Raw genomic sequence first — 10,561 nt, forward strand, 5'->3', positions numbered from 1 at the left:
ACATGCAGTGTAACAACATAACCGTAAGAAGTGACTTACGTTAGACAATAACATACAAGTAAATACTCTGTAGAAATTAGCATCAGAAGCACAATAAACAAACATGCACTTGGAATGTAGCTCACAGAATACACTTTGAATTTTCAGTCATTATTTAATGACCCATAAAAATGTCCATTCCTGCCTAGAAAAAGGACACATTAAAATTATTAATGAAGCATGAACAAGAAACTACTTCTATTAACAATGAATTCAATTTTTAGCAAACGGCATTGTGCTTTATTACTTTACTAGTATCAAAGTCCATTTTAAAGATGGGCTTTGAAAAGGGTGGGAGGGAGGAGGGTGTGAGAGGGTGGCCGTGGCTGTGGCTCCCTTTGGCCTGCAAAGGGCTTTGCAGCCAGCAGGGAGGCTGCAAACTCCCCCCCCCCCAGCTCCCTCCGAGCAGGAACATACCTGCGGGCTACAAAGCCCTGTCGCTGCCTCTCTCCTCGTGGGCAACAATGGAGGCCGCAGCCACAAGGCTTCTAACAGGCAAGGAGGGAGGGTGGGAGCTGGAGGGGAAGGGCCAATCAGGGTGAATCTGGATGGACAGGGTCCCGGACAGTCTCCTCCCAGGAGGCTGTTTCCCAAATATATAAGAGAGCGAAATAGTATTAAGGATTTCACTCAAGTTAATTACAGCAGTTTCACATGAAACTAACAAAACCTGATTATAAAAATGCTGCTCCATACTGGACAACTCCTCTCAGAACATCCTTACTATACTGTGGCATGAATGCCTACCAGTTTTAAAGCCCTCATATTTCTACAGAGTAGCGTATCTTGCAGGTAACACACTGGGAAATCTGGAAAAAAAAACAGATTCCAAAAACATTGTATTTGAACTAGATACACCAATGGATGTAGAATTGCTTCTATAGCTCATGGAAGATACTTTGAAACACATCAATAAAAAGACTCTAGGGGCAGAAAAGTTTTGTAATAAAGGCTTTTCTTCACTTGAAAGTATTAGATAACTAATTAATCAATATAATTATATAATTTTAGCTGTCATTTTTGTTGTTCCCTCTACAAGCTCCATGGAGGTGATTAACGAATACTCTGTGATAATATTAATTTGTTACAAATATATGATATGTCCTAATGTTTCAGAATTATTGTTAAACATCTGTGAAAGACTATATATTTTAACTTACAATATATGATCACAGCTGGACGGTTGCTGTAATTATTGTGACCTTCATGAAAGATATTCATGAACTGAATTAATATAGATACCTGCATTATTATTTGCCACTGAATTATGTTTCCTCATCTGGCTTTCAGTGAAATACATGGCTTTTAAACTGCTACAGTGGTTACTAACATGATTGTGCATTGTTAAAATAGGAACATAAGTCGGTGCATCAGTCCATAAGTGTCAGCTCTGTCTATTCTAATTGGCAATCTTTCTAGACCAAAAAATGTCTTACACCAACATTTGTAACCTGTAATCCAGGCTACCTCAACCACGGCTTTGTGAAACCCTGGGGTTTCTTGATGGCCCTGGAAGGGTTTCCCCGAATGGGTGGGAGTTAATAAATTTTACATGCGCACATGCACACACGCACACACGCACTGGGTGATATTATATGGTCATGTTGACCCTTCCTGAAAAAATGGCCAATGAAGGGCTTGGAGGGGGTGTTGGTGTGTGCACAGCTATGCTTCCCAACCATATTTTGTATGACTTCACCACTTCTGGGGATTCTCAAAACCTGAAGAATGTTTCAGGGGTTTTCTCATGGGTAAAAAGTTGAGAAAGGCTGCTGTAATTTTTAACTGTAAATTCCCAAAACTAAACCTGGAATATGTTGGAAGTTAAGGACTTTGTATTGTCTCTTAACCTCAGATTTCACAGGGATCTCTAGAGTCAGACAGAGAGATAGGCCAGGACTCTGATCATCTTTCCTTTCTACTGCTCTGATGTGTAGATTGCTACTATTAGGGAAACTTCCTTCCTTTCAGTCTGACATCTTCTCTCCACACTCTGCCTCTTTTCTCCATCTTGGTATCATGGGGGCAAGATGCTTCCTGAATCTCTGTCTATTCTAGCTAGTTAGACTAGATTAGAATCCTTATATGCTATTAAGGTTTTTAAATTTTGATTAGAATCCTATCTCTATCCTGTCTAAATAGAGTTCCTTACGATAAAGGACCTATATTAATTTTACAAAGATAAAGACTTCATCTGTTATTTTGTTTCTTGTCAGCATACACATACCAGATAGGTTCTGCTATGTTGTAAGCCTAGAGCACACTGCTCATGCACAATATTCCTGTATGAAAAACATGTGTTCTGCCACTGAGCCACAGCTTTGGAAACTGGGGGTAGTCTGCACAGGGTTTTTTACCCGGTCCCAGTTCACATGAATCCCGTCTACACTGAATTTGATTCGCATTTTGATTTGGGGTGCTTTAAATTTTCCCTCTGCAACAAGCATGATTGATTCATGGTAACCCTACCTTTCCACTGTGATATCCTGGAGTGGATATTTGAAAAACAGCCATGAATAGATTAGTAATACTTCAAGCAGGTAATCAAGTGCATCAAAGAACATTTTAATACCATTTAGCAGTCTTTTTTCTCACAGTGCATTCAAAGCCCATGTTCTAACTGCATGAAATTAGTGTAAAATACTGTTTCTAGTTATTTTACACTTCTAGTTAAAGCTTGTTTTTTAATTAAATTTCCTAGCATTTGTATGTTTGCTAATTTTTAATTTTTAGTAATTATTTTCAGCTGTGCAAAAACAGGCCAATGACACACTTTGCATTTGAAAGGAAATACTGAATTGAAAAATTAGTTATAAATTGCAGGTATGTGCTTGGAAGTGAAAAACCTTTCAGAATATGTTTTTGTTTAGGCTCTGGAATTCATTTATTTCAGTCACTGTCATGGTTATGATTCCTACCCCCACTTAATAAAAATGTAGTTTAAAGTTTTTCAGAATTGAGAAAGCCTCCAGTCAAAAAATTAAGATTTATTGTCACAGAATTAGATTTACAGTCCCATGTTCCTAAAATGGGCTAGTATTTGCTTGTATCGAGGTGTTGCCTTACTACTTTTACCAAAACATGAAATTTCTAAGCCTAAGTGTATATTCTGACTCTATGGGGTATAAAACCCCAATTAAGCTTTTGGGTTTTAAACATACTAATCACAGTTTAGCACAGGCAAACATCCTCATCAGCCTGCCTGCTGATTTTATTTCAGCCCTATTATTACTCAAAGGTGTATAATATAAAGAGGGAAATCAATGGCACCTTAAAGCCAGCATAAGTTTTCTTGGACTAGAGCCACATCATCAGCATACGTTTTCCTGAACTAGAACTATGTCATCAGATGCATCCAGTTTATGATGGAACATGGTTAGTCTTTAAAGAGCCAAAGGATTGAACACACACAAAGCTGCCTTACAATCAGACACACCATTGGTCTGTCAAAAGTTAGTACTGGCTACTCAGACTGGCAGTTGCTGTTCAGAGGCTCAAGTAAAGGGCTTTCACATCACATACCACTAGATATTTTTTGCTGGAGATTCTAGGAATTGAACTTGGGACCTTTTGCATGCCAAGCTCTTCCATAATCACCCCTTTAGAGTCATAATGAGATATACAATACAATACAATACAAAACCTTTAATGGCATTCGCAATATAAAACAACTAGTTTCAAAGCCCCTTTATAAAAAGGGGTTTTGAAAGGGGAGACCGGCAGGGAGGGAACCCCCAGCAGGCGCGCTTCGCGCGACTGCTGGGGATTCCCTCGGGCGGCGATCTGACGCTGCGCGAGGCGCTTCGCGCCTCCCGCAGCGTCAGACCGGCAGGGAGGGAACCCCCAGCAGCCGCGCTTCGCGCGACTGCTGGGGGTTCCCTCGGGCGGCGGTCTGACGCGGCGAGAGGCGCTTCGCGCCTCTCGCCGCGTCAGTCCGGGAGCAACTGCGAGCCGCGCTGCGCGCGGCTCGCAGTTGCTCAGCCTGGGAATCGGAGGGACCAATCGGCAGGCGCTTCGCGCCTGCCGATTGGTCCCTCCAATTGTCTGTCATGATGAAGGGTCCAACCCGGACCCTTCCTCATCACGGACAAAGCCCACCTCTAGGGGGCTTAACGAATTATATAGTCCGTGGCGCCCGTGGCGCCACGGGCTGTTTAAAGATATACAAATCGGCTCTGTAATACAAGTCTAAAAAACTGTGAGGAAAGTTACAGCAGGCAAGGGAGCAACAAATACAAAAAGATGAAGCCAGTGACATTTACTTCTTTACCCTATAGGTCATTACTATAGATAAAAACTTGGCTACCCGTTCAGTGGTCTCCGAGCAATTATCGATAAGCAGCAATTCAAGAGCCCTGCCATCTGAGACATTAGGGAAGGGTAGAAGTGGGGCGATCAAGTCAGAACGTTGGTTGTTATACAACTCACATTGCAGAATGATATGGCAAACGGAATCTGGTTCTGTATGGCAATACCTGCAAATTCTTTCATTGCGGGGAATTCTCCTATACCTGCCTTCAACCATTGCAGAAGGAAATATGTTTAGTCTGGCTAACATAAACGCTCTGCGGTTTGAAGGTATTATAAGGTTGGAAAAATAATGTGCCATAGTGTTTGGGGTATAGGATAGACCAAACGCTCGTGGGGAGCATGGTCCCCCGGCACCAACATAAATTCTCTGGAGATCAATATCCTGGATTCTTCTTTGGATAGTTTGAAAAATATGATCCTCTCCAGAGGCTGGCAGTAGATTGTTGGCAGCAAACCTTCGGTGGCCTTCTACTCTCACATCTTGTCAGCAGCTGAGTGCAGCTATGCGCAAATCCACGAGGCACTCGTCATAGTCGCTGGAGTTTTAAAAATTCCATAACTACATCTACGGTTGGCACTTCTCTATCATCACTGACCACAAGCCATTCCTGGGCCTCTTCACAATGACTCGCCAGTTACCTCGGATCCTGTCCCTCCACAGGCTGTGCTGTTCCATCTTTCGGCACAGTTATGATTTCCTATTCGAACATCACCCTGGGAAGTCAACCAGCCCTGCAGATGCCCTCAACTGCCTGCCACTACCCTCCGTTAACACTGACCCAACACCCTCTGCCAGCCTCAGGTTCCTGGACACATTGCCCAGTTGCTGCTCTATGCTGTTGACACTGCCATCCACTCCACCAGGAATGGGTTTCTCTCCTGCACCCTCAACTGGGTGTGGAGGGGGTGGCCCAGCAGCAAGCTGGATGCAGACTTTGTCCCCTTTGCCAACCAGCAAACTGAACTGCCTGCTGTGGGGCCATTGTGTCATTGTTTCCCTAAAGCTGAACCACAGGTACTGGAAGCATCATGCGCATGAAGGACCTGGCCCAAAGCTACATGTGGTGGCTGGGCATCGACAATGCCAGACATCCCAGGAGCACCAGCTGGAAATGCCCCCAGTGCTGATGCAGCCATGGGAGTCAACCAAAAATCCCTGGTCCTGGCTGCAAAACGATTTTGCAGATGCATTCCAGGGACACCCATGCCTGGTTTCATGGGTTCTTTCTCTAAGTGGCTCAAAGTGGTTCTGGTCTTGTCCATCACCTTGGCTGTGATTATCTGTGCCCTGCAGTGGCTCCTTGCCAACCCAGGGGTTGCCAGAAACTATTGTCTCTGATAATGGGGTTCAGGTCACTTCCTTGGAGTTCAGGGATGGCTGCCCCTTGTTCCTTCACACCAGACAACCCACTTTACATCAGGAACTATGGGGCCAGCCACAGCTGGATTCTGGCAACAGTCTCCCAGGCGGCTGGGCCCATCTCCAACCCAGTTGCTGGATGGCTGCATGCTTCGCTGCCACATAGACCAGGTATGACTGCTTGACCCTGGAACTGCCAGCTCTGAGGAACCAGCCAGCCCTACTCCAGCAGCAATGGTCACCAAAGACCTGCCACATCAAGTTCCAGTTCCAGCCTCTCCCCAGTACCTGGCCTCCGAGCCAACACCAAATATCTTTGTGGCTCAGCCCATGGTCCAGGAAGCTGCTGTACCTGCCCCAGCTCCAGAGCTGCAAAGGTCTACACAAACTCATACCACATCCCAGTACCTCCAGGACTTTGTGCAGTTTAATAAGTGATTTCTAAGGTTGGAGGGGTGATGTTTCTGTAGAACTGCCAAGGACTAAGTTTGAAGTCCAAGGGAGTATCATAATCCTGAAGTGCAATTAGCCAATGCGTTGCTACGATCAGCTATTTCAGGATACCACCCCATCTCTGTGTGGGCGGTGGGTGTATTTTAGCCCGCCCACATAGACTTACAGATATGATTGGACTCCTGAATGCTCTGCAGAACCCCCAGCAACTCATTAGCAGTGCTGGTGGAGGACTGGCAGTCCCGCTTGACTGCCGCCATTGATGAGATTTTTTCCAGGTGCCCTCTCAGTCCCTGAGCAAGTGTGGAGGAACATCCCAACGCACACTTATGAAGACATATGAGATGGCAGTTAGGGCAGCAAATGTCAATTTTTTCCGCCTCTATTGCATCTGCAAGCTCTTGTCTGGTCCAATTATTTAGGGTAGTTTGATCTTTGACCACCCCCGAGGAAGGGCGAATAGTAGTCACTTGGCTGTGAAGCATTTGTGAGCTTTTTTGCAGATAAGGTCTTGATGTTCCACCACCTTTAATACAGAAAGGGAACTAGGGGCCCATTGGCTGTTGCAACGGGATAAGTTTGATGGCTTCAAGCAGCTCTCAGAAATTGAAGTGGATGAGTTGCTGGGAGTCAGTAAGGGTGACCACTAGCCCCCTTGATTCTTGTCCATCCTGGTTACTCAATTGAGGGATCAGCAGATAGGAGACCCTCTGGGAGTAATTCTCAGTTTCTCCCTGTCTACCAGGGAGTTGCCAGAGGTGCTGAAGGAAGTGTTGGTCCATCCCTTACTGAAAAAAACAATGCTGAACCCGTGGGACCCAGCCAGCTATTGCCAAGTTTTGCATCTAATGTTTTTGGACAAGGTGGTTGAAATGGCTGCAGTCGACCAGCTCCTGGAATACTTGGAGGATGCTTCAACACTCAATCCATAACAGTCTGGCTTCCATCCTGACCATGGAGTGGAGACGGTGTTGGTCACCCTGATGGATGATTGGGTCGGTTAAGCCATACTTGTCTTACTTGATCTGTCAGCCACGTTTGACGTGGCCAACCACAAGTTGTTGGACCACCATCTCACCGGGACCGGAATTCAGGGGACAGCCCTTCAGTGGCTGTGGGGGAAGATTTATTGTATCCCTATCAACTTCCTTGTGGGGTCTCACAAGGAGTGGTACTCTACCACATACTATTTAACATCTTTATCATGGAAGAACAGGTCACAAGAGTAGCAAGGCTGGCTTTCTTCTACCTGTGCCAAGATAAGCTACTAGCATCCTACCTGGCCCCAGAACACCTAGCCACAGTCCATGCAACAGTCACCTCTATTTCCTCATGGATGTCCACCTGACCTCCTAGATGGCCAGATATATTTGCCAAATTTTTGGATGCCGTGGCTGGATGGTTAGAGCAGAGCTGCCTGAAACTTAACCCCTCTAAGATGGAGGACATGTGGCTGGGCAGGACAGGAAGCACCTTGGCAGGGGCACAGTTTAATACTATGCCCACTGCCAGGAATTTGGGGTTGATACTGGATGCCTTCCTTTCTATGAAGGCCCAGGTCATGGGAGTAGCCTGCATGGCATTTTACGATCTGCACCAAATGAGGCTACTAGTGCCCTACCTTCCCCCAGACTGTCTGGCCACAGTGATCATGTGACAGTCACCTCTAGACTGGACTTCTGTAACTTGCTCTGCATTGGCTTACCCTTGCCCTTGACCCAGAAACTGCAGTTGGTGCAGAATGCAGCTGCTAGTGTCCTCACCAGGACACCTTGGAGGGCCCATGTTCAGCTTTGGCTACCAGTTTGGCCCAGATCAGGTTCAAGGTTTTGGTTTTGACCTTTAAAGCCATCTGTGGTTTGGGCCCTACCTATCTGAGGGACAGCTTGTCTGCTTATGCCCCTTGCAGGGCACTTCGCTTTGTGGTTGCTAATCTCTTAGAAGCCTCTGGCCCTAGGGAGGTTTGCCTGGCCTTGATTCAGGCCTGGTGGTCCTGGCCCCAACCTGGTGGAATGAGCTCCCAGCTGAGGGCCCAGACAGAGCTATCACAGTTCTGTCAGGCCTATAAAATGGAGCTCTTCCACCATGTCTTTGGGTGAGGCTAGGAATAAGATCTACGAAGGTCCTTCTCAGGCTAAGCATTAACTTCAAGCAATACCACTGAGGTGGATGGCTGCTGGGTGGGGAGGGAGCTACGGAATTATGTTGCCATCTGGGTATTGTTTATTTTATGGGGTGGGTTTTTTTTACTTGTAACCCATCTCGAGCCCATGGAAACTGGCAGGCTAGAAATAAAACAAACAAACAAACAAACAAACCCAATGGCTGGATCCACAGAATCATAGAATCATAGAGTTGGAAGGGACCTTCTGCACTGTGCAGGACCCTCACTGCACTGTGCAGGACACTCACAACCCTATCGCTGACACTGTAACCTGCCACCCCCTTGAGCCTTCACAGAATCAGCCTCTCCATCAGATGGCTATCCAGCCTCTGTTTAAAAATTTCCAAAAATGGAGAACCTACCACTTCCCGAGGAAGCCTGTTCCACTGAGAAACCGCCTGGGAACTTCTTCCAGATGTTTAGATGGAATATATTTTGAATTAATTTCATCCCATTGGTTCTGGTCCATCCATCTGGGGCAAGAGAGAACAACTCTGCTCCATCCTCCACATGGCTGCCTTTTAAATACTTGAAGATGGTTATCAGATCCCCTCTCAGTCATCTCCTCTCCAGGCTAAACAGACCAAGCTCCCCCAACCTTTCCTCATACATTGTGGTCTCCAAACCCCTCACCCTCTTTGTTGCCCCCACTCACGCTCCAGTTTGTCTAAATCCCGCTTTAACTGTGGTGCCCAAAACTGAAAACAGTACTCCAAGTGAGGCCGAACCAGCGCAGAGTAAAGTGGTACCATCACCTCCCGTGATCTGGACATGATACCCCATTTGATACAGCCCAAAATCCCATTTGCCTTTTTAGCCACCGAGTCACACTGCTGACTCATGTTCAACGTATGGTATACTAAGACTCCTAGATCCTTTTCACATATACTACTGCCAAGAAAAATCTCCCCCATCCTATATTGGTGTATTTGGTTTTTCCTATCTAAATGCAGAACTTTACATTTGTCCCTATTGAATTTCATTTTCATTCTATTTAGTTTAGACCACTTCTCAAGCCTATCAAGATCATCCTGTATTCTGATTCTGGCTTCTGGTGTATTTGCTACCCCTCCCAGTTTAGTATCGTCTGCAAATGTAGTAAGTACCCCCTCTAATCCCTCATCCAGATCATTTATTAATATGTTGAACAACACGGGCCCCAGGACAGATCCCTGGGGCACTCCACTTGTCACTCATCTCCAAGATCCAGTCAGTTTAAAGTGAAACTGACCGATATTGCATACTGACTGGAAGATCTTTTGTCCTTTTGTATATACTAGTATCAAAGCCCATTTTAAAAATGGGCTTTGAAAGGCTTCCCTTTGGGAAGCAAAGCCCTGTCGTCGGCTCTGCAAGCTGGCAAGAGGGCTTTGCAAGCCAAAGGAAAGGGAATGCTCCCCTCCCCACCTCGGTACCCAAAGCCCCCTCGCTGGTTCTGTGAGCCAGCAAGAGGGCTTTGGGAGCTGAAGGGAAGGAAAAGTCTCCCCCCCCCCTGCAGCAGCCTTTGCGGGGTAAAGGGCCAGGGACCCCCTCCCCCAGGACAGAGGTACTTGGAAGCCGTCGGTGCGCTCTCCTCCCAGGCCAGGAAGCTTCTGGCAGCGAGGCTGGGCATGCAGCTGAAGGAGGCGGGTGCTCCAGGGGCTGGCCTAGTCCGGATTGGCCCGCTGGATGGGAAGCTCCTTTCTGAGACAGCTGCCAAACAGCACCTGGGCAGGACCCGGAGAGGACAGCCCAGGTGGCCATTTCAAAAATATATAGAGGACCTATGGTAAGTATATGTTGGAGTTTTGATGGGCTGTTCAGTTTTAGTTCAGTTTCACCTCTTGTACCATCTAGTTGGGGTCACAATAAAGAGCTGAAATGAACTCCCAGTGTCCTGGTCTCTGAACCCATGGATCTAATAATGGACATTTTATTTCCTATCTGTGTAAAAACATATGAATTCTTGAGGATCCATGCCTTGTATTGATGTTTTGTGCTATTGTAGCACTGCAAAAAGTTGGATCCTTCCACATCTTTATGCACCCTATGGCCCAGCTGGTATGGAGGTTTGGACTGAAAAGCCACCAATATGCCGATGATATATCGTTTTGATAGATGGCCACCCTGATTCTCCCCCCCCCCGACTCATTAGCCATATGTCTGGAAGCAGTGACGGGCTGGCTCAAGCAGAGCCATCTGAAACTCAATCCTTCAAAGATGGAAGGTCCTATGGTTCAGTAGGAAACATGATT

Source organism: Paroedura picta, chromosome 5 (genome assembly GCF_049243985.1).
Source record: "Paroedura picta isolate Pp20150507F chromosome 5, Ppicta_v3.0, whole genome shotgun sequence".
NCBI lineage: Eukaryota > Metazoa > Chordata > Lepidosauria > Squamata > Gekkonidae > Paroedura > Paroedura picta.